This window comes from Sander lucioperca, chromosome 8 (assembly GCF_008315115.2).
Source record: "Sander lucioperca isolate FBNREF2018 chromosome 8, SLUC_FBN_1.2, whole genome shotgun sequence".
Lineage (NCBI taxonomy): Eukaryota > Metazoa > Chordata > Actinopteri > Perciformes > Percidae > Sander > Sander lucioperca.
The window spans coordinates 14,323,898-14,348,779 of record NC_050180.1 but is presented as its reverse complement, the minus strand read 5'-3'; the positions used below and the strand labels follow the sequence as shown (position 1 = coordinate 14,348,779).

The 24,882-nt window shown below is 43.5% G+C and overlaps 1 protein-coding gene across 19 annotated transcripts in view; it reads right to left on the bottom strand.

The window, feature by feature from the left end:
• The window catches only part of caska (calcium/calmodulin-dependent serine protein kinase a), a 214,666-nt gene that overhangs the window by 157,794 nt on the left and 31,990 nt on the right, over positions 1–24,882 (bottom strand). The window lies entirely within an intron of this gene.

Below are 24,882 nucleotides of genomic sequence, written 5' to 3'. Positions count from 1 at the left end.
CCAATCAATCAATTGTATTTGTCACATGAAAATCGCACGAGGTACAACTTCAGCAAAAAATGTAATCCCATCAGCAGAATGTGGCAGTCAGGTCGGCACACAGGCATACAGTCACACGGCTGAATGGCGCCAGCCAAGTGTCGGCGAAAGGACAACACAGCTCCGGACATCCCGCTGGAAACCGACGCAGGCACGGAGGCCAGGTCAACATCCGACACCTGCACGCTGGCTAGCATCCGACACGTACAAGCGCTGAACCTCTCTACCTACGGGTTTCAGCCTCTCCTCCATCCAGAGCAAGTACGCCACCTTGTGCCGACCGCCGTGGACATGCCGGATCACAGCAACCAGACTCTACAAAAGGCATCTCAGCTGAAAAAAAGCTGCGCCTCCAAGCGCTCTAGCCCTCCCAGCTGGGTGCTTGACATTTTCAGCAAGGAAAAAATGCTTTGTAGGACAGGCAGACCTTATGAAAGTTACACCAGTGATTGTCCGACCAATGAGAATTTGTTCGTACGAGAGCATATCGACCAAACCAACTGAACAACCGACATGGAGACGTCAGCTCTACAGTAAACATAAATGATGAAGCATTTTCTTTTAAAAGCAACACTTAAAAAGCAACAGGCCTAATAAAAACTAACAGAAGGGAAACTAGAGAAGTTATTGCAATGAAAACAAAAAATATATATATTTTAATATGCACTGTTTTGGCTCCGAGACTTTGAGGACGGCTGCTTTAAAGTGGAGCAACGATGATAGAAGTTGACATCTTTGTCCTGTGAAGAGCTAATAAACCCTCGCTCTGTGTATCTCTGGCATTACACAGTGGAGCAAGAGTTCCAGCAGCATCCAGCTGCTCGCACTTAATGCAAATATGTGTATTGTTCTGTGCATAATGTCATTTAGCATGCTGCTGCACTGCCTGCAGGGACTACACTGTACATTAGCACACTGTTAGAGTGGCGTTTAAACCAATGATGTCATCACTGCCTGCCAGTCAAAACCCTGAGATTATGCTTATTAATTCCCATACCACTAACCTTTTTTTTTTTTTTTTTTTTACAAGGGTTTTGTATTACATTTTTCAAAAGGACCCAAGGTCCCTCGGTGGATTGAGATGGAGGGGTTTATGAAGCCTCTCTGCCCTGAAGTGTTAATGCGAGATCACAAAGAACGGCAGATAAAATGAAGAGGGGGGGGGGGGATGAGAGCGTGTATTAGGATTCTGTCTGAGTCATCACACAGACACAGAACATCGGAGCTGCTGCTTTTACATCATGGTAATCGCAGTTGTTCTACTTCTCTCCTAACGGTTTTATAAGATGGTGGTTCTTAGGGTCCAGTTGTTGTCCCCCGATAGAAAACCACTTTGCAGTGAGTCGAGACATTATCTGCCCAGTACAGACATTTAGAGGACAGGAATAGGATTTTCCTCTCGTTCTTTCACCTTGGCCCTTTACACCCACAATGGAGGTTTTATTAAGCATCAACTTTGCCTTGATTGCTAATAATTTGAGTGACAATAACAGCAAATAAGAGGAAAAAGTCCAGATCAAACTCCACCCCACCACCTACGTATCCGGCCCTTTAACCACCCTAACTGAGGCTACATCTACACTACTAGGTTTTCCTTTAAAAATGACTATCTTTTGTTACGTCTAGGTAGCTTACAGACAGCTAACAGTTCCACCTCATCATCGCTCCAAGCTAATGAATCCCTGCTCTTACTTTTCATCAAGTATTTTTTTTGTATTTTCAACATCCATGGTTTTTTTAAACCTACTACAATTTTTGGAGTTGATTCTTAGCAAAAACCTCTTTGTTCTTTCACAAGTATGTGCTCATTCATGTGTAATTACTTCCACCAACTAATCAAAGAATTCTCGTAAGCGTAGAATCTGACATTCAGAATCATTCAGAATACATACCGGCAACTCGCTGGAATGGCGGCCGCCATGTAGCGCCTCCATCTTTAAAATACATTAGCCAAAGAGGAACATACCTCCGCATTTCGTGCTTTTAGACTCAGTGGCACTGTGACGAATGCCAGCTGGGAGGGAGGGAAAAAGAGAAGTAAAACGACAACGCGACAGGCAAAGCAACAAGACCAAAGTTAATATTGGAGTGGCTAGAACAGCTGCGTGTAAACGATGGAGATACTAAGAGCTAATTTCGGGTTCGGCCACCATAGCAGTTGAAAGGCGCTCGGAATGGGAGGGGCTAAAAGTAATATTCAGTTGGTTGTCATATACAATTTCACCGCTAGATGGGAGAAATTCTTACACAATGTAGCTTTAAAGATCATTTTTTTGGGGGCTTTATTAAATAGTGACAGTGGATAGACAGGAAAGGTAGGAGAGAGATGGGGGATGACACGCAGCAAAGGGCAGCAGGTTGGATTCAAACCCACGCCGCTGCAAAGGACTCAGCCTAGATGGGGCGAGGGTGAGCTAGAGGCCGCCCCGACATCCATGATTTTCAACCGCAGAGTAACGTCAGACTATCTGCTTCCTGTTTACACCAGCACGCACATGCCCAGTGTGTGTGAACGGTCGTGTGATATATGTGATGTCTGACGTGTTAATATGGACGGAGAGTAGTTCGGCTGCTGGAGCTAAAACTCTTGTGTGCAGGGAGATCGTTTTTGTCTTAAAATGCTGCTTAAAAATGAAAACGTAAGCGTGTAGATGTAGCCTATGCTGCACGAGCAATTCGGGAAAATAACCACTACACTGACTCTCATTTTGAACCAAAGCCTTTTCGCCTCGCGAAGCCTAATGTGATCTGGCCTGACCCTGTCTGCCGCCCACTGGGGCCGAGGCCGGGCAGGCCTGTGGGACGGGGCCAAGGCAGCAACAAAAGAACACAATTAGGAAGAAGCAGGACCACGTACTGAGTGCTGCATGAAAAACTAGGGTGTTCTACGTAAGGGTGCACGCGCACACAGGCTCCGTTTACACTTTCAGGAGTGCCGTATCCAGATAAAAATCCAGATGAGATGCGAGCCACTTTCATTTGCACTTAGCACAGGTATACTCTGTCTGTGTTGGCCCGATCACAGATCTGATTACAATCAGTCTTTGTTTTCACGGTGCAAATCAGGGTCAGCCACCCACAGCTGTTTGGTAACTGACAAAATCTCCAGAAGAACAAGAACCCCCTGCACTTAAGCAGAGGAGTTACAACAATACAACATCTATCAAGAAGCCAACACAAACACATGAATGAACTTTTGCTCTCTCAGCCGCACGGATCAGATGAATTTGATCATATGTGTAGAAATGGCTGGCGGGACAGAAAAACAAAGGGCTGATTTCAGAGTAACTTTAGCTGTCGTTATCACAAATACAGACAGAGGAGCCTGACCATGGATGTATGGAGAGAATCAGACATTGAGTAGATATTTTCAAAAGGCTGCCTTCTGACGTAGTTACAGCCATAGAGAGGCGAAGTCCCTCCCCTTCCGCTGGACCACCATGGGACATTATTTCGGAAAAAAAGTATGCACGGTAGTGAACGGTGAAAGGCAAATAATTATTTGATCCTGTTTGAATTTAAGCCTGAATTACATGTATTATGATCATCAGTTTAAAAGATCATTTTGCAAGTGAAGAAAGTCTCAGTTTGAAGTATCAGACTGTGAAAATACGTCATTTGAAAGTCTTGAAAGACTCTTAACTTACGTCTCTCTGAAGCTTTCGTACTGGGATGTAAAGTCACTCAAACAAGCAACAGGTCTTGCTCGTTCTTTCTCTTCCCGGCTGATCAAAAGATGCTGGATAAAAAGCATCAGGTAAGACAACGTTTCATCGTTATGTGTTGTGGAACAGAGCTAAGCTAGCGAGCGAGTTTACGTATATTGTGTGAGACGAGGGATGTAGTTCACTGAGCGGTTCACACTAAACTAAGTGGTACTACGACAAACTGAGACTTTCTTCACTTGCAAAAATTGACAAACATATATGTGTAATTCATGGCTCAATTCAAACGGGACATTTTTTTGTCTCTCGCCGTTGACTACCGTACATATTTTTATGTAATGAAGTCCAACGGGGTCCACCGAAAGGGGAGGGACGTTGCCTCTCTATGGGAGGAGTAGAGGTTATGTAGAGACGGTTGCATTTACATCTTTTCAACATCTGGCTAGGATTCATCTCAAAACTACTTTGAACAATTAGATTTCAGTCTGTCTTGAATGCTTCTTGGATGCATTTACACTTCATAGTTTACTGAGATCAGATCAGCGACCCGATACACCCAAGATGCAACATGGCATCATGACTTTGCATAAACATACACGGCATTATCCTAAAGCCAAATGGCGTGTTATCTGTACGCATTTTGAGCTATCCGCGTGTATGTCTACGCTGTATACAGCGGATGTAAACATACACACGCCACGTGGCATGTTATCGCGAGAACGTGCCGTGCTATCGCGAGAACAATGTCACACACACACGTGGGTTTAGGGAAAGAACATTGGGAAAGGCTTTAGCAATACTTAAAAAACGACAAAAACATGACGGTGACCAACGCCACACGCTTAGGAAAACAAACGGTTGGGTTTAGGAAAAGAACAGTGGGGAAGGCTTTATTAAAAAAATTAAATAAACAGTTGCTAAACGCCACACGCGGGACGCGATCCCGGCTCTCCTGGGTGAAAGTCCTGTGTTTTACCCATCCGCCACCCCAACCAATCTCTGCCCTTTCATACTACTCGCTACGGCGATAATTCACATGTAATGTAGGTCAATGGAGGCCAAACGGCGTTGATAAACACGCTAAAAAATGATTATGCGTCTTGATAACACGCCAAAATGGCATACAAATTGGCGTGTCATACATACGCCACTTAGTGAGATCAGTCTGCAAGATGTGCACGTGCAACATGCACACATAACCTGCTCCGTGACCCAGAGACGGACAAACAAGGAGAACAGAAAAAAAGGAGGACAGGAACAGAGAGAAAAGGGGGAAGCTGGTTGAGAATGATTAGTTGTGACAGGAAGTCCCACTGCGCTCAGACTCCTCTTTACCCTCTGCCGGCTACTCTCAGGTGAGAGGGGTGTAACAACGGGGCCGCCCTCAAGGGAATCCACACTTTATTTTCAGTAGGGACAAACACAATAGAATATTGATTGAAGAGACTCATGCCACATATCAGGCAGCAACTGGATAACAAAAAGAATCAGTGTAATGATTAGAAGTCAAGAACAGCCTCATGTTACTTTACCCACTGAAGAATGATCCGTTCTGATGACACATAATAACTAAAAACAGAGCACTGGTATTGGATATCATCAGCCAATACTCTGACTTTACCTGATTATTATCATTAACACTAGTAAATGTCAGAATCAGATTTACTGCCAAGCAAGTTTGCACTTGCAAGGAATTTGCGTTGGTGTATAAGGTGCATACAGTAAACAATACACATATAAAAGGGAATAAGCAATAAAGCAAAAAAAACCTGAAAAGGAAAGTCAAAACCTTGGTTCGGACTTTCAGGTGTGAAAGCCCCCTTAAGGCCCAGACACACCGAGCCGATAATCGGCCGTCTGACAGTCTGGCGAGGTCGGTGACTCGAGTCTGTTCGGTGTGTTCCGTGCCGTCGTCCGTCGGAGGAGCCGTCGGCCTTCATTTTGGCCGATTTGACATGTATAATCGGCGGGGCGGGCACTGCCGGCAGTCGGACTCAAATGACCCATCTGATTGGTGGAGAGCTAACCCAGAAAGGGGGAGCGGAAAGAGCGTGACTAGAATCTCTCAAAATCTGACGAAAATCTTTTAAACTGACCTTTGTTGATCTGAAATGAAGACAGATTCAGCAACTGCACGGCCTATTTCTCTCTTAAAATGTTTTCAGAAACACGTTTCGGTAAGAGAACCTGTCAGCGGGGGTCCCAGGCCCTGATGAGACTCACTGCAGTCGGGAAAAACTAAAACAATTTCACCATTTCTCATTTTTAAAATTACTTCTTTTGCTCAAACAGCAGTGAAAAACTCAAAGATATTATGTTTATAAATACATAAAACAGAAAAGGAGAATTTTCTTTGAAAAATGACTTACACTATAACTAATTTGGGGTTTAATTTTCTGTCCCGACAAACCGACTAATCAACTAATCGTTTGAGGAATCCTGCACGAACACACCCAATTCTTCCATGAGTGGGATTTAAAACGATCCCAGTTAGGTTCAATGTTCTGTTGCTAATGGGTTCCACATATTGAACCCCTCTGAACAGAGAAAGCCATCTGACTGTATAATAAGGTGTTTTAGTATTTCTTAAAACTGTAAACTTAATTCCTTAATCGACATTACATACACACAGTACAATGTAGTGAAATTCTATTACTGCATTTAACCCATCCTAAGTACTAGGAGCAGTGGACAGCTATACATACAGCGTCCGGGGAGCAACTTGGGTTCAGTGTAGGCCTGCACGATTCGGGGAAAAATATGAATCACGATTTTTTAGCTCAGAATTGATATCACGATTCTCCGCCGCAATTTTTTTCGCACGACATGTAATGTTTATTGCACACATGAACCATAAAACAAAACAAATTGGCGGTACCAAACAGATTTATTTTGGCACCTATAGCACACTGCGCATCACCACGAGCCTGTAAACACAGAGGCTTCAATGAAGAGAAGGGAGAGCATTGCAGCGCTTGGGAGCGCTTTAAAACCTATTTTATACAGTCTACGTTTAAAACTCACAGAAGAAAGTAGTAGCGTTTGTGATGCAGTCGGCTGATAAAATTAAATGACAATCAAAGTCATTTTAAAAGAACGATTAATCGTGCAGGCCTAGTTCAGTGTCTTGCTCAGGGACACTTTGACACGTGGCCCGGACGACCTGGGATTGAACCGCCAACCTTGTGGTTGTGGGGCAACCATTTTACCTCCGGGGCCACAAGCCAGCCCCATAACTGCAGCCTGAGTCACTGAGGCAAAAAAAGAAATACCTGAGGGCTTTCACACTGTCAATGAGCACCTTTGGGAGAGTGGTAATGTAGACGTTAATTATCTATTAAACACACTGCAATGGTGAGATTGTATCTGCTTCCTATTCTGTATGTGTATTGCATGATTAGTCATCTTTGACAGTTCATAATAGAAAGAGAAAAAGAAAGGATAAAGCCTGGATCCTTGAGTCTGCGGTGATGGGGGGGGATGTGTGTCCGGGTGCCTGTGACATTTACAGCTGTCAGGTGATGAGGGGGAGAAGACATAAAGAGTGACAGCTCCGAGTCCTGCAGTCGAGGGCTTTTCCTGCCCCCTCCCACGCAGCTGGTGGATGAATGAGTAGGCAGCAACTTCCCAAGAAGCTGAGCGGTGAGAGAACTCACTTTAATCTCTCAACTGATTTCTGAGACTATCTCGGATCTGACGAGATGAGTGATCCCGTCCATCAAGACAGATTTCTTCAGCCTGAACTAACGATGAACTTCAGTCTGAATTAATTTATATAGTTTAACTGATCTGTGAATACTATGCCTTTTTATATATATATATGTGTGTGTGTGCTACTGCTTCGTCACAATGTGTAACATTAACGCACATTCAATAATCATCTTTGTACATGGCACATATTCTCTATTAGGGGTGTAAGAAAAAAATCGATACACTTGAGTATCGCGATATTTTATTTTGCAATACTGTATTGATTTTCAAAAAGGCAATATTGATTTTTTTTTAAACGTTGAAAAATATTCATGTAAGACAGTGGTTCACGTTTATGTTGTGTTTAAACCCCCTACCGCTAGATAGCTATGCTGAGACGCACCACTAGTGTCCTCGCCTAACAGTGCCTAACAGTGCCTAGCGGTGCCTAGCGGTGCCTAGCAGTGCCTAGCAGTGCCTAGCGGTGCCTAGCAGTGCCTAGCGGTGCCTAGCAGTGCCTAGCGGTGCCTAGCAGTGCCTAGCAGTGCCTAGCGGTGCCTAACAGTGCCTAGCGGTGCCTAGCAGTGCCTAGCAGTGCCTAGCGGTGCCTAGCAGTGCCTAGCGGTGCCTAGCAGTGCCTAGCGGTGCCTAGCAGTGCCTAGCAGTGCCTAGCGGTGCCTAGCAGTGCCTAGCAGTGCCTAGCGGTGCCTAACAGTGCCTAGCGGTGCCTAGCAGTGCCTAGCAGTGCCTAGCGGTGCCTAACAGTGCCTAGCGGTGCCTAGCAGTGCCTAGCAGTGCCTAGCAGTGCCTAGCAGTGCCTAGCGGTGCCTAGCAGTGCCTAGCAGTGCCTAGCGGTGCCTAGCAGTGCCTAGCAGTGCCTAGCGGTGCCTAACAGTGCCTAGCGGTGCCTAGCAGTGCCTAGCAGTGCCTAGCAGTGCCTAACAGTGCCTGACTTTTTGCTAGAAGCTAACATTGTGAACCACAATCCCAAACTGCCAGTTTGATTTTCTGTGTACTGAAATTACATTTACTCTATTGGTGATGTTGATAAAAAAACTACATGTCGCGTTCTCGCTCTGATTGAATGCAGAAGACTAGCGTAGATTTAGGGCTGGGCGATATGGAGAAAATCAAATATCACGATATTTCTGACCAAATACCTCGATATCGATACCGCAACGATATTGTAGTGTTGACTATTGGTGCTTTACCAACATATTTACACAATGAGATTTTAGATAAATAATCATCAGTAATGTAGATATAATGACTAAGTGGGTAAAGGGAAATAATAGAACAGTTACAACAGTCTGGTGTGTTCAGAAAATGACATCACTTTACTGTAATGCAGCCTTTAAAACCAGGAAAAGACAACACTTATGTCATATTATGATATCCAAAATCTAAGACGATACTCAAGTCTCACATCACGATATCGATATAATATAGATATATTGCCGAGCTCTACGTAGATTTACAACAAACTGCAACAAGCAAGTGGGAAAGTCAAAGCCCAAGCCCTGGCGAAACAGGGAAAAGGTGAATTACTTCATAACACCAAGCAGCGGCCGGTCTGACGTATATATTGCCAGCGAGGACGAGTCGGCACCAGCTACAGCCCGTCTCATTAACGTTAATGCCACAGACACACATCGAGATGCCATATGATGACAGCTCTCCGCGGTTACGGAGGCTTGACTCAACAGCCTGCGAGGTACTTATTGGGATTACGGTGAAATCTATCCAGAGTGGGTCAAACTGGCCAAGGTAGCATGCGTAAAAGCCGTCTCCAGTGTGCCAGCAGAGAGAGGCTTCTCCCTGCAGATCTGCATCAAAACAGCAGTCGCCTTGAGGAAGGCTTATGCGCATCGCGAGTTGCAGAAAGACACTTGTTTTGTGTGTATGTGTGTACAGTATGTGTGTATATGTATGTATAATATGTGTATATATACAGTATGTGTATATATGTATGTACAGTATGTGTGTGTGTGTATATATGTATGTATAGTATGTGTGTATGTACAGTATGTGTGTATATGTATGTATAGTATGTGTGTATGTATGTACAGTGTGTATAGTAGAGTATGTGTCTATGTATAGTATGTGTGTATATGTGTATGTTCAGTATGTATGTATAGTATGTGTGAATGTATGTATGTACAGTATGTATGTACAGAATGTGTGTATGTATGTTTGCATGTACAATATGTGTATGTATGTATAGTATGTATGTACAGTATGTGTGTATGTATGTATAGTATGTATGTATGTGTGTGTGTATGTATGTATAGTATGTATGTATGTGTGTGTATGTATGTATGTACAGTATGTGTGTGTGTATGTATAGTATGTATGTACAGTATGTGTGTGTGTATGTATAGTATGTATGTACAGTATGTGTGTATGGGTGTATAGTATGTATGTACAGTATGTATGTATGTATGTATAGTATGTATGTACAGTATGTGTGTATGGGTGTATAGTATGTATGTACAGTATGTGTGTATGTATGTATAGTATGTATGTACAGTATGTGTGTATGGGTGTATAGTATGTATGTACAGTATGTGTGTGTGTATGTATGTATGTATGTATGTATGTATGTATGTATAGTATGTATGTACAGTATGTGTGTATGTATGTATAGTATGTATGTACAGTATGTGTGTATGTATGTATAGTATGTATGTACAGTATGTGTGTATGTATGTATGTATAGTATGTATGTACAGTATGTGTGTATGTATGTATGTATAGTATGTATGTACAGTATGTGTGTATGTATGTATGTATAGTATGTATGTACAGTATGTGTGTATGTATGTATAGTATGTATGTACAGTATGTGTGTATGTATGTATGTATAGTATGTATGTACAGTATGTGTGTATGTATGTATGTATAGTATGTATGTACAGTATGTGTGTATGTATGTATGTATAGTATGTATGTACAGTATGTGTGTATGTATGTATAGTATGTATGTACAGTATGTGTGTATGTATGTATGTATAGTATGTATGTACAGTATGTGTGTATGTATGTATAGTATGTATGTACAGTATGTGTGTATGTATGTATGTATAGTATGTATGTACAGTATGTGTGTATGTATGTATAGTATGTATGTACAGTATGTGTGTATATGTATAGTATGTATGTACAGTATGTGTGTATGTATGTATGTATAGTATGTATGTACAGTATGTGTGTATGGGTGTATAGTATGTATGTACAGTATGTGTGTATGTATGTATGTATAGTATGTATGTACAGTATGTGTGTATGTATGTATGTATAGTATGTATGTACAGTATGTGTGTATGTATGTATGTATAGTATGTATGTACAGTATGTGTGTATATGTATAGTATGTATGTACAGTATGTGTGTATGTATGTATGTATAGTATGTATGTACAGTATGTATGTATGTATGTATAGTATGTATGTACAGTATGTGTGTGTATGTATGTATAGTATGTATGTACAGTATGTGTGTATGGGTGTATCTGGGCTCTGCTCCAACATTAATGGACCATTAGGTTTATGACATCATCTCACTGCTAAATCATTGATGAGCTGCGGGGCCATCGCTGGATCAGAGGGGGCCCATTAGAAAGCATTTAAGGGACAGGCTTCACAGAAGAGAGAGGGGGAAGGACATGCAGGAAAGGGCTGCTGGTCGGAGTCAAACCTGCGGCTGCTTCCTCAAAAAAAAGAAGTTGTGCGAGAGAAAACTCAGATTGGATACATAGTCTAGCTACATAGATAGATCTTTACTGTCATTGTATGCAGTACAACGGAATTCTGTTGGAGCCATCCTATCCAAATAGCAGCATAGAGTAAACAAGATAAAAAATATATATATATATATATATATATACACACACACACACCAGCACATTCTCACCCAAGCACATCTCGCACATACACATTCATTCCATGTGCTTCCCTGTAAATACTAGGGGTGTTAGAATTAATCATTGCATCAGGACCTGGACGATTCTGCATCGATGCAGTAACAGACCATACTCGATTAATGCCGAATGAGTTCATATATATCTGACTGCTTGAATTCGTCAGCCAATCAGAACACGAGAAAGCACATCACGCTTCCTACTACCGGTCAGAGGTCATGAGCCAATGGTAAATAATCAATAGCTAATATATGTGCAAATTTGGGATCAGTTCCATTAAGGAGTAATGCTGATTATTTTTCAATGGATCAAAGGATTGTGTTAGTCCATAAAATGTCAGAAAATCTTGATTGATCACTATTTCCCCAGAGCCCGACGCCAGATTGATTGCTTTGTCCGAAACAGTCCAAAAGTCAGAGATATTCAATTTACAGTTAAGCCGCCCACACATGATAAGCGATTTCCTCTCTGTGCACCGCTAGGTAGGGCGGAGAGCAAAGCGCAGCGCAGGTATTCCTCATCGAGGGTGGCAAGGAAGCCATGTCCCGTTGCTAGGTAACGACATGCTGTTATCTCATTGGTTGTGCTTTCGAAAGGTCAGCGGCAGCAAGGTTAAAGTTGAAATAATTTGAACTTCGAGCGCAGCGCAAAGCGGCAAATCCCAGCGGCGCGCAACGCCAGGGGTAGCACAGCACATAGTTGGGCGGGTGAGACAAACGTGGTCACTTTGTAACTAGTCTATATCCTCGACGTTCCACTTCCAGGATTGCTCCGTTGCCGAAAATTCCGCCAGATTGTCCGTCCCCTTTCTCTTTCTTTGAGTTGGCGTTCTAACCTCCGGTGGATTTGTGAGGACTATGGTTATCTGCTCCTCAGATCTCTGCAGGGTAAATCCAGACAGCTAGCTAGACTATCTGTCCAATCTGAGCTTTCTGTTGCACGACTAAAACAACTTTTGAACGTACACGTTCCACCAAAACAAGTTCCTTCCCGAGGCCATGCCTAATCCCAAGTAATATCGTTATGGCGATATTCAACAACGTTATCGCATATTTTCCTCATATCGTGCAGCCCTAACCTGAAGAGGAAGCGTCTTATTAATCTTATTAATTACAGAAAGCTGAGGAAACAGGTTTTTAATCTCTCTAACAGTAGCACAAACAAACACACGAGATAAACCCAGAACTACGAACTGTTCTCTTTTGTTTTATGGTAATCTTAGTAATTAAAACTCATCAAATATATATAATGGGGCTTTAAACTGTTACACATATCACTTTAAAGAGTAAAGAATTTAAATGATCCCATTATTTTAATGTAATCAACAGCGCTGATGCAATGCAGGATTTTCTCATTAATAAAGTGCTTTGAAATTATAAACAGAAGGCCTGATTATCTGCCTTGCCCTTTTTTTTCCCATTTAGTCTAATTTGGGAGCTCTCAGGCTCGGTTCCCAGTGCAGACTAGTTTTGCATCAAAAGCGAGGGGGAGGGAAAGAATATATTATGCCAATAATAAACCGCTCATGAGGGCTTTAAAGCTGTCATCGCAGTTCAAATCACAATCACAATTCAGCTGCACAAAATGAAAATCCAACACCAGTAACAAGATCTACTCTCCATGGCACGGGGCAAAAACACGGGTTTTAAAATGTTTAACGTTTACGGGGGAAGCACAAAACGACAGTTGGCGACATTAAATAACGGCTTGTTTATTGGCATTGCCATATGGTCAAATTTAAAATGTAATTACTTATTTCCAGGGATGCACCGAATCCAGGATTCGGCTTCGGCCGAATATTGGGCTTTTTGACAGGGTTTGGTCTCTGCCGAACCTTAGAATTTTTTTCTACCGAACCCTACGCTTGCACTACGCGCGCTACGCTGGTCGACGTAATGACGGCGCCGTTGATTACGGGAAGGTGTTTACGTAGGTGGAGCGTTCAATGCAGTAGGCTGTGAGGAAGTGGAAATGGAACTCGTGAGCAGAAAAAGTGTAGTTTGGCAGTACTTTCAGTCAAAAGAAGGCCATTCAAGTCCAGCTACATGTTCAATTTAGGCAATGCCGATTTGTCCCGTGGTGGCGAGGACCCTAAACTATACACAACATCATCGCTGTTACAACATTTGGTATGAAACATCTGGAAGAATACGAGTTGTGCATGAAGGAATCTACAGACAGCAGCCAAAATGCAGCAACTTCAGGTACGGCAAAGGAAGGACAGTCACTGTTTACTTCATTAATGTGTTCACTGTGTTCATGGACTGAGGATGGGAGGAGAATTTGGTTTCGGATTCGGCAGAATCTTAACCAGTGGATTCGGTATTCGGCCGAACCCCAAAAATCTGGATTCAGTGCATCCCTACTAATTTCTGTTAAACAACAAAAATGAGGCTCCTGAATCTGTGCTGCCATTTGGTCCGGTCGATACCTGTCTTTTAGGAATAGCTGCCTTTAAATCACACACGCCCAGCGACCACAAACGCACCGCCAGACCGCCTGGATGCGACACTTTCAAACCAACATGGCGCGGCCAATCACCAGTGTCTGTCCAGAAAAAAAAAGTCTGTCTTTCTTAGTCACCCATTTTTTACAGAAGCAGATTAATCCAGTTCTCCACACTTGTTCCGTGATTCCACCAGGAAACCACCACGCTTTCAGGCCGTTATTCCCTGGAACCGACGTCGCCAAAGATTGACTGTTAAGCGCAAGAGGCGTCACTAAGTTTAGTTTCAAGTTCAAGTTCAATACTTTATTGCCATGTCAACACAGTTGGTTGGAAATTGTCTTGGTGCCAATAAGGTTAAAAATGACAATACATACACAGGAACATACAGTACAGAAAAGACAATCACATAGACAGTCATTCCAACCAGACCTTCCCATAAAGTGTCTGGTGCAGTCTATAACGTGCATTTGAATAAGGTGCATTTAGGTTTACTCTGCAAGGTGCCTGAGCATTAAGGAGCCTAATAGTGGCAGCAGGGTAAGTACTGTTAGAAAAGCGGGATGTTCTGCCCCTGAGACTTTGAACTCTCTTTCCAGAGGGCAGTAGTTGGAAGAGGGACCTGCCAGGGTGGGAGGGGTCGTTGTCCAGCTGGGAACTCGAGACGGTTTATGTTAGGTTAAATGTATTAAGCTGAAGACATATTTTAGTTACTTTGTTTACTTAGTTACTTTTGGAATCAAAAGAATAATGTGCAGCTCTGTTATCTGAGCAAATACAAGTATCGGGAGTCCGTATCGGCAGATATTTAATAGGCTATTTAAAAATCGGATCGGGGGGGGTCAAAAAAGTTGATCGGGACATCCCTAGTTGTGGACAAAACAAGACAATTGAGGACGTCATCTCGGGCTTTTGGGAAACACTGATCCACATTTTTCACCATTTTCTGACATTTTATAGACCAGACAACTAATCCATTAATTGAGAAAATAATCAACAGATTAATCGAACATTTAAAAAAAAATCGTTAGTGGCAGCCCTACATCTCTGGGTTCACATTCAGGACTAGGGGTGGAACGGTACATGTATTCGTATTGAACCGAAGCGGTTCGGTACATGAATTTACACGGAGAATACACGGTATAAAAATAAATAAAACTTGCGTGCAAATACATTAATGTAATGTGGAACTACTGTTACATACGCGTTTCTTAGGGACACCTAATCTGTAGCCCCGCCTTAGCTCTGAAGCTCCCAAGCTCTGCCTACATGTGGAGTCGGTCCAGTGAGTCCAGACCAGAGCCGTGTCTTTCTCCATCACTCTGGTCCACACGAAGCAAACTAGTCCCTTCTACATACAACCAAACACGGATGTACTGTAGCTGTATCCCTTCTCGCCTCGACCACAAATGGCTTCCAGGCCCATTTGCTTCGCTGTTTGCTCCGCTGTTAGCTCCGCTTTTAGCTCTGCCGTTAGCTTCGCTGTTTGCTGCTAGCTCCGCTGTTAGCGTGTGAAGCTAACGCCACAATTCGCCAACTGCTCTGTGTAACCGAAGCTGCTCTTTTAACACCCCTGCTCTGTGCATTCACATATGAGAGCAGCGCTTGTCTCCCATATCACACTACTAGCTGATTGTCTTATTTTGTTTACAAGTTCCAGATGGAGTCTGGAGATGATGTGGAGTAGCCTACTTATTGTTTACTGTTTACATCTTACTTTATACACTTCAGGCTGTTGCAGCTAGCTCAGGGGAGAGACTGTAGGACACTAGGTGGTACAGCCTGAGACATGCACAATAAAAAAAATTGCCTTCTGCATTTTTGTTATGCTTTTCCCTCCATTGTACCGAACCGAACCGTGACGTCTGAACCGAGGTATGAACCGAACCGTGACTTCAGTGTACCATTCCACCCCTATTCAGGACAGAGCTGAACACGTCGAGCCGCAAAACAGAGGTCGGCACCGCAGCCTCGTTTACAGAACAGAAATAGGCCTTTCTGGAGGTTTTACTACACCAAGCCAGACCTCCCGAAGGCCTGAATGAAGCTCCTCTACTGGGAATCCGCCCGCAGCCGGTAGCCTCCGCCGCTCAGATGCACTCAGCTGACCACAAACTATTGAGATCATCAGGAATAAGGAGAGGAAACTCTGACGCTAAATCCCTGGCATCCTCCCCCCCACGGTACTCGGCCCCAGAGCACAGCTCACACTGCAGAACTCCGGCACGCAGAAATCCATGAAATCAATCGAACTTTTGATTAACACTGCAGTGCTTTTTAAATAATGAAAGGGCGAGGTAAGTGCAACACAAAAGCTGCTGGATTTTTACCAACAAAACAACCGTGAATTTGTCTTTTCGCTGATGAAGAGTCCGATGTTGTTTCTCGGAACGATTAATCACGGAGAGACGGAGAGAGTGCAAGAGAGAAAATGATGTGTGTGTGTGTGTGTGTGTGTGTGAGCGTGTCCTCTGTGAAGTGAATCTGCACGATGGTCAGCATATTGGCGCGGCCATTTCCTCTCCGCTCAGGCTGCAGTCTATAAAAGTTAATGAGCCCACTGAGCGGAGATTTGGTACGCAACAATGCATCCATGCACACGCTAAGACACCTACACACATCGGTGTGCTCATATGATTGCAGGGACATGTAGGTGAGCACGTGTGTACCATTAATCTTCCTCCCCACATCAAAACACACTTCACAAAGCCTCGCAGTCCGGTTTTTTTAAAGCTGAGCTGAGTCGGGGAGAGGGAGGGAGGGAGGGAGGGCAGGAGGTTTCCTCCCTGTCTCCTCAAATTTCACACACACTTCAGTTGTAAGCCTCCTTACGTAACACTGCTTCTGAACTCTGTGTGTGTGTCTGTGTGTGTGTGTGTGTGTGTGTGTGTGTGTGTTCAGTAATCACCGTGCTACAGCGATAGGCACCGTCTTGACTGACTTGTAATTCTCTGGCCCAAAAGACAAAGCAAAGAAGGTCGAAAGGACGGAATAAGAATGAGTAAGAATAAATGGCGACAAAAGTACGCCTACTGTACATACTTTCGGACCCACGCACATAAACGATGAGCGTTTTTGTCAAAAGGAGTCTGGTGGCTTTGAAGAGAGCAGAGAATCAGAGCTGCACTGATTAATGGATTAGTTTTCAACTACTAGTAGGGGTGCAACGGATCACAGAACTCACGGTTCGGACCCGATACGTTGCTTAGCTTTCACGTCGGCACTCTCGCCTGCTTCTCCAAACTGGGGGGAGTAGCTCACACCACCAGGCTTCAAAACATCCGAACTATCCCTTTAAAAGAGAGAGCCACCGCAGATGGTTGGACAGTCTGGATTGTTACCTTGATTTTATAGGAACTAAACCTTTTCAAATCCAAGCGGTTTTGTCCGATGAAAAGCGATTTCTCTTTTGAACAGTGCTACCAATATCCAAGCGCTCGTTGTGAATGCTGCGTTGCCATGGAGCTGCTCAGCTACAGACGAAGAGAGCACTTTGAAACACAGAAGTAGGAATGTGATTTTACCCGCACAGTTTGAATACACAGCAGCTGAACACCAGTGACATTCTGGTGTGAGTGGGAAGAGTCCGACAATGCCATTAAAGATGTTGCTTCATGCTTTATTGTACTTATCTGTCCGGTAAAAGCTTTGTGCACATATGTGTGTGTGTGTGTGTGTGTGTGTGTGTGTGTGTGTGTGTGTGTGTGTGTGTGTGTGTGTGTGTGTGTGTGTATATAGGCTTTCATGCCCCCAAGGCCACACCCTGTAGGCATCTTGCAAAGACCTTGGCATTAGCAAAGAGAAAAAAATGGAACGAGAACAAACAGAGCAACAAGGAGAAGAAGACGGAGTGACAGTTGTTGGCCAGATTGAAACTATAAACGAGGGATTAACAGAAACAGGAGGGGGCTGATTAAGATACGTTAGAGCAAACCCTTCACAGTGCATGTGTCTGTGTGCAGAGCAATACAAATAAAAGCTATCGCGTGACAGTGTCTTCTCTCCTTCTCCAGCTCACTAACATGCGGCAGGCCAAATCACATCAGCGTGAGACTGTAATGTGACATCTGTTAGCGAGGCTGCCTTTTTTCATTGAGAGAGAGAGAGAGAGAGAGAGAGAGAGCGAGAGCGAGAGCGAGAGCGAGTCTCCCCGTGCTCTCTCATTTACAGCACAGAATAACAAGGTCCGTTTTCTCCAATATAAGCTTGTTTGTATTAATTCAAAGCAAATACTGAATTTTCGGTCGCAAGTGAAGGCAGTGGAGAAACAGAAAATAGAAAGCGAGAGTTGACACGACTTTGCTTTGTTGTTGACTTTGCTTTGAGGTCAAAAATGAGGTCTGGTGGCTTTGAAGAGAGCAGAGATAACGGCTTTAGTTCCCCGTTGTAAAGGGCCGTCTGACCCCCAATTTCCACCGGTTGCGGAACGGCTGCGAATCCGCTCCAAAACGGCGGCGGAGTCAATACGTTTCCATTAAAGTCAACGTGTGTATTTTCACTGACTGCAGAACGGCGGAGATGGATGGAAACAAACTGTTGTTGGTGCCGTGGTTCGGTTTACAGAAACTACATCCCGTTATATCGCACGATCGTACGTGAATTCGCGAGATCTCGTGGGTCCTCGTGACTTCAGCTGTCAGTCATGGCCGACGCGCAGCGGAGCCGATCCGCAGACGTTGCGCAGCTGGTGGGAAAAAAAAAAGGGGTTCGAGCACTTAAACTAATATTCAATACGCAACCGTTGAAAGTATTGTGACAAAGACGTGTACTGAGCAGGACATTTCAGAGAGGAAACAACGATCACCGTTTCTAAATGGCCTCAAACATTGTTGGCATTTCTGTGCTGACATTTCAACTTCTCAGTCAACAACATCCACAGCAGTACCTTGGTATGATAAGCTATAATTGCCGTATAATAAGTGTCTGTGTGTTACAGATACAGAGTGGTATGTGCAAGAACAAACCACAGAAACATCTGGCAAATCGGTCGGACATTTCACGTCTGATCGAGTCGAGACTGCAGACTAGGTCGCTTTAAACCACATCCTTCTCCGAGTACCAAATAAATCTGTGATGACTCGGGCTTCCAGGACGTTCGCATAACTCTGAACCACACAAATGCTGCAATCAAACTTATAACAGTTCATTCATATTACATTATAGCATTTTGCGGATGGAAACAGTCAGTTCAACAGCGTACGAGAATCAAAGTTGTGATGCTTTTGAACACCACGCTAGGCCATAACCCAGATAATGACTTCAGTATATCATGAAAATGAGAGCTTTGGCTATATTTTCAGTTTCAGCTTGAGTCATCCCTACTATCATTACACTCGGAGCAGCATCAGCCTTTTCCTGAGCCCAGCTTTCTGCCAGCTCTACAACTTCTCCAGGACTCTGGCGGCTCTGCCAAAAGAGCGAGGAGCGAGAAGCCAGTCTGCCAGTTTCTGCCGAGTTCTCGGACCGACTTTAAAAAGAACTGAGCTGCCTTTCTGCTCTCTTCTACCGAAGAGAAGACGTTTAGTGACCTGCAGGGCGAACGGAGAAAGAAAGGAAAGAACAGGAAGTGTTCAGAGTGTGAACAGTGAACAGAAATGGCAGGTTAACCTTGAGGAGACGGGGAACTGTGCTTAAATATCTGCGAATGCAAGCCTCTCCGTCAGTGGACGAGGAGAAGGGCAGCAGGGGTCAGATCAGTATACATCAGATATCAGATGAGCGGGGGAAATGCAGCTGCAGGATTATTTTTCAAGCTTCATACACGAGACATGGAAATAACTAATGTTGCTTCATGTTGTCTTACCTTTAAACAATCTCCACCAGCTTCAGAAACTCGTAGGAGAAACCAGGAGACAGGGTTTTCCTCGCCATTATAAGGGTTTAGGTGACGCGCTCGAGCCGTTTTGGGCAGCACCTAAGCCGGATGACTAACTAAAAGACTAATCTAATGATTGTAGTCGGTCCCCAGTGGACTTCTTTAGCGGGTTTTGTCTTTTAAGCTTGTTGTTATTTATTTATTATCTTCTCTAGCTTTTTCAATGTTTTAGACGCAGATGTGGTGATAATAAACGGTCCAAAATGATGTGATCTATTTTTCAAGCTTCATACACGAGACATGGAAATAACTAACGTTACGGACACAAATGTTCGCTTACGCCAAGCTCCATTGACACCATGAGTAGCGGTTTTTCTGAAAATGCTTCTTATACAGATCAAAATACATATTCCTTTGCATCTACATTTAACTAAGATATTGCAACGGATTTCAAAAAGACGGTCCGGCGAAAAACACAGGTCTTCCCATTCATTTTGATTATTATAATGGGTAGTGTGTTTACACACTGCTCGAGGAAGCGCCGTGAATAGCCTCGAAGCGAAGATTCGTGCCCGATCGCACGCCTGGCGCCAGACACACATTTCTCCGCCTGATCGCAGCCGGAGAAATGCAGATTGATAACAGGCTGTATTGGAAAGCCTTATTTCTTTGATGCCTGCGAAGCTTTGAAAGGTCATTTATGCCATTTGAGGGCGTTTTACGACGCTAGGGTCCACGAGAGCAGTTTAATAAGTAATTTTCCAATTTTAAAGTTGATGGGAGTCGCTGGCAAAAATCTGTTTCTGAAATACTGGCCATAAAGACAAAGCTGTTTAAGTACTTCGGTGTCAGATGTCACACGCTGATAGCACTACAGAAGCGCTTGCATCCTTTCATTCACTCTGAGATATAGAGGGTGTAATGTCAAGGTCTCGTTACTGAATAGGAGAGTGGTTATGCTCTTTGATTAACTGTGATAGTGAGGGGAGATCGCAGCATGCAGAAGGTTTGCAGTGGAGGCTTCGATGGATGGGAGGAGACCATTACAGTTTTCAACTTGCTTCATGTTGTCTTAGCTTTAAACAATCTCCACCAGCTTCAGAAACTCGTAGGAGAAACCAGGAGACAGGGTTTTCCTCGCCATTATAAGGGTTTAGGTGACGCGCTCGAGCCGTTTTGGGCAGCACCTAAGCCGGATGACTAACTAAAAGACTAATCTAATGATTGTAGTCGGTCCCCAGTGGACTTCTTTTGCGGGTTTTGTCTTTTAAGCTTGTTGAGTGTTATTTATTTATTATCTTCGCTAGCTTTTTTAATGTTTTAGATGCAGATATGGTGATAATAAACGATCCAAAATGATGCGTGAAATTGCATTTTTTACTTCACAATTTCTTGAAGGAGGACCCCTAAACCCACCTTTTACTGGGTATTATGTTGAAAGTAAAAATAATTGCTTAAAGCATTTAAACAAAGTTTTGTGTGGAGTTTGTAACAATCCAAAAAAAACTTAGTTTTGACTTGTAACTGTCACTGCAAATGCATATCGGTTCCAAATATCGGTTTTATCACTTGTTTTTAATACCATCGGTTTGAACTGTTTAACGGTTGCTCATTAACATCCCCAACACTTGGTCGTGCTATTCTTACAGCTCGGTGGTGAATATGCATCCTGACACACGGCCTAACCTCATATTCATGCTCACGGCCGACTTTACCGATCTCCTTCCTACTGTCAAAGGTAAAGCCAACACAGCAGAGGATTGTATCGGATTTCCTGTGCGAGTCGGCATTGATCTACATGCCATTGATGCTTCTCCAGGCCCGGGCCCTGACCAGCCCTCCACACAGAACACACTTAATCTATGCTGCACAGTCGATTGTCTGGGAGCCTTAGAGAGCCAGTGTGTGTTCGAGAGGAACTCAATACTCAGCAGAAAGCTCTGAGCAAAAGCCTTTTCTGTGGCTCACAATAAGTTCCTGTGTGCTTGTAAAGGCCATCTCAGATTCTGAGTGCACCGCGGTTACGGCACACATCCGAAGCCTTCAAGCCAAAAAAGAAAAGCTCTGACCTTTACCTTTCTCATTCCAGCAGCTCTGGGTGTCTGAGAGCTGCAGTATACTACCCTGAGCCCACTCGGCCATTCGAGCACTGGCAGGGTCAAAGGTGAAGATGGTAATGACAAGATGATATACTCAGTGTTCAGCATGTAGAGGGGATGAAACCATGGGATGAGCTTTAGCTGCTCGGTGATCGCTCCTACCGTGCTCGTCTTCTCAAGCAACGTAAACAACGCTGTAGCGTTAAGAGCTTTTAGGGGCTTACAGCCAACAGCCAGGCCTGATGCAGAGGTCTGTTGACCAACATGTAGTCTCGCATCGCCAGACCTTCCTCCACAGCGCTGCGGAGGAAGGTCTGGCTAGTCCACACAGCATTCTTGGATGGGTGAAAACCATGCTCTGGTTTATTTGCATTTCTTTAAACCAATCACAATCGTCTTGGGCAGCGCTAAGCCACGGCTAATTTTGCAAGTGAAGAAAGTCTCAGTTTGTTGTAAAACTGTTGAAGTATGAGAATGTGAAAATATGTAATTAGATTATTATTGTCTCTGACTCAGCCGTTGGACTCGTTGGTATTTGGACTCAGACTTGTCTCTGACTCGGCCGTTGGACTCGTTGGTATTTGGACTCAGACTTGTCTCGGACTCGGCCGCTGGACTCGCCAAATATTCCAGCTGGTCTCGACTGAGTCCTGCACTTTATACTTTTGTTCTAAAGTAACTTCTTCCTTTAAAACAAAACCATTGATGAAGCGCGCTCGTTCAGACAACAGGTATTAGTTTACTTCAAACTCCATCTAGAACGGGCGTTGTGATTGGCCGCCTGGTATACACCTGGCTGCATCACATACCTCAATCATCAGGTATCAGTCAGGTTCACTCAGGCCACAGACACAATGTCAGAGAGCTCTCTGTACTCTGGATTCTTCAGGACAAGTCATACGTTCAAGAACGGGAACATTTCCATGTTATATTTAAAGTAAATAATCTGGCCTAATGTGATACTATGTGTTACTCTGCACTTGCTTTTTGATTATTACAAATAATAAAGCAAAATAATCATCTTAAAGTAGGAGATATACTGTCTCTCCCATCATACATTATGAACAGGTAAGTGAGTGGTCTTGAAGAGGATTCTTTTTTTTTCTGTCTCGGTATTGACCGTCTCTCATTTGGACTCGGTCTCGACTAGTCCTGGTCTTGGACTCGACAAAGGTGGACTTGACTACAGTGTGTGTCTGTGGCTCTTGGGCTCCGTCCCCATTTTTCAACACCTTCTTTCTAATGTCGACTGTCCATTTAGCATTTTGTAATTCTGGCAAAAGCTCCACTTGTTATTGGCTGCGAGTGTGAACCCGCCATCTGTCTTTATTCACTTTGTCTTCTAAATGTCGCTCGTTTGAAATGAATAATTATCAGTCGCTTTGTCTCTGTGTTTTCAGTGCCAGTGTGGACGTACGGTGGCACGTTAACGTAGAACCCCTCCCACTCGAAGCTGTCCTTTATATTTTGTGGATAGCACTTTTGTTTCCACTGTGTCATTAATCACAAAAAGCGCTGCTTGACAGCACCGAGGCTCACTGAGTGCTCTGCTTTTTGCAGAAAATAGTTAAATGACAGTAGGCATGGTGTGGAGAAAATCACACGGTTGTTGTAACAGCAACAAGCCTAAACTAGTTTGTGACAAATACAGGCCAATTGTTAATAGATAATGTTTATATCACACTTTCTGTGCGTTCTTTGTGAGATTTATATCTACTAAAGTGTGTTTCAGTTTATTAACCATGAAAGCCTCATTTACCACGTTTCCATCCAAATGTAGCACGCATTTTTTAACCGAATTTTCATAAAATCTGCAAAGGAAAATAAGAGTTAATGTGCGATTCCATCTACTACTGGGTCTGTCCGAAGTTTGGGCCTAAAGAAGTTTTTTCGAGATTTGTGCCTAAAGGAAGTTTTTCCTCGCGGCTGTTCCACCAAATGCTTGCTCGTGGGTCTTTGTAAATTATAGTGTCGTCTAGACCTACTCTGTTAAAGTGCTCATATTATGCTCATTTCCAGGTTCATAATTGTATTTAGAGGTTGTACCAGAATATGTTTACATGGTTTAATTTTCAACAAACACCATATTTTTGTTGTACTGCACATTGCTGCAGCTCCTCTTTTCACCCTGTGTGTTGAGCTCTCTGTTTTAGCTACAGAGTGAGACCTCTCACTTCTGTTCCATCTTTGTTGGGAGTCGCACATGCTCAGTACCTAAGGACTACTAGCCAGTCAGAAGCAGAGTATGAGGGCGTGCCCTGATAGTACCTAGGTAAGGACTACTAGCCAGTCAGAAGCAGAGTATGAGGGCGTGCCCTGACAGTACCTAGGTAATGACTACTAGCCAGTCAGAAGCAGAGTATGAGGGCGTGCCCTGACAGTACCTAGGTAAGGACTACTAGCCAGTCAGGAGCAGAGTATGAGGGCGTGCCCTGACAGTAGCTAGGTAAGGACTACTAGCCAGTCAGAAGCAGAGTATGAGGGCGTGCCATGCTAGCAGCTAGGCGAGCATTATAACGTGTGTTCCAAAGTGACCACGTTTGTCTCTGAAGTAAAGGCTGGACTACAATAGAGCTGTTTGGAGCAGTTTGTGAACAGTGTTTTCTGTTGGAGATGGTAAGTCCCTTTGGGGGGGGACTTTGGGCTTTTTCACTTTGTAAACCTATAACGTGCACAGAAAAGATATATAACCCAATAAAGGAAAGGGAAAAAGCCAGAAAGCATAATATGAGCACTTTAAGTGTCCTGAGATAACTCCTCTTGTTATGATTTGATGACATAAATAAAACTGAATTAAAATACTGTTATGTGAGAGTTAGTTGTTGGTTGATGGAGTGAATTCTCTATTAATCTAGAAGATAGAAATATAACCACAAGATCAGAATCAAACGTGTGACCAAATGTGACCATTAAATCATGTCAATCTTCTAATACTAATCCTATAAAGCATTGTAGGTTTTTCTTAAAATATCATGTGGCATATTTTCTACATCTGAATTCATGTAATTGTAAATCCTACTTTAAAATGTCCGGGTTAAGGTTACATTTACATGCTGAAGCAGAGTTTGTGCACGCCTTAAATAAGTTGTACTTTCGAGATATCATCTTACAGCGGTCTCTTTCTCTGTGTGTAGTTTGTGGTTACTTCTGTCCAGTAGCACTCGTAACGTGCGCTTGTCACTTAATCCTCATCGCTGGCTAAATCCAGC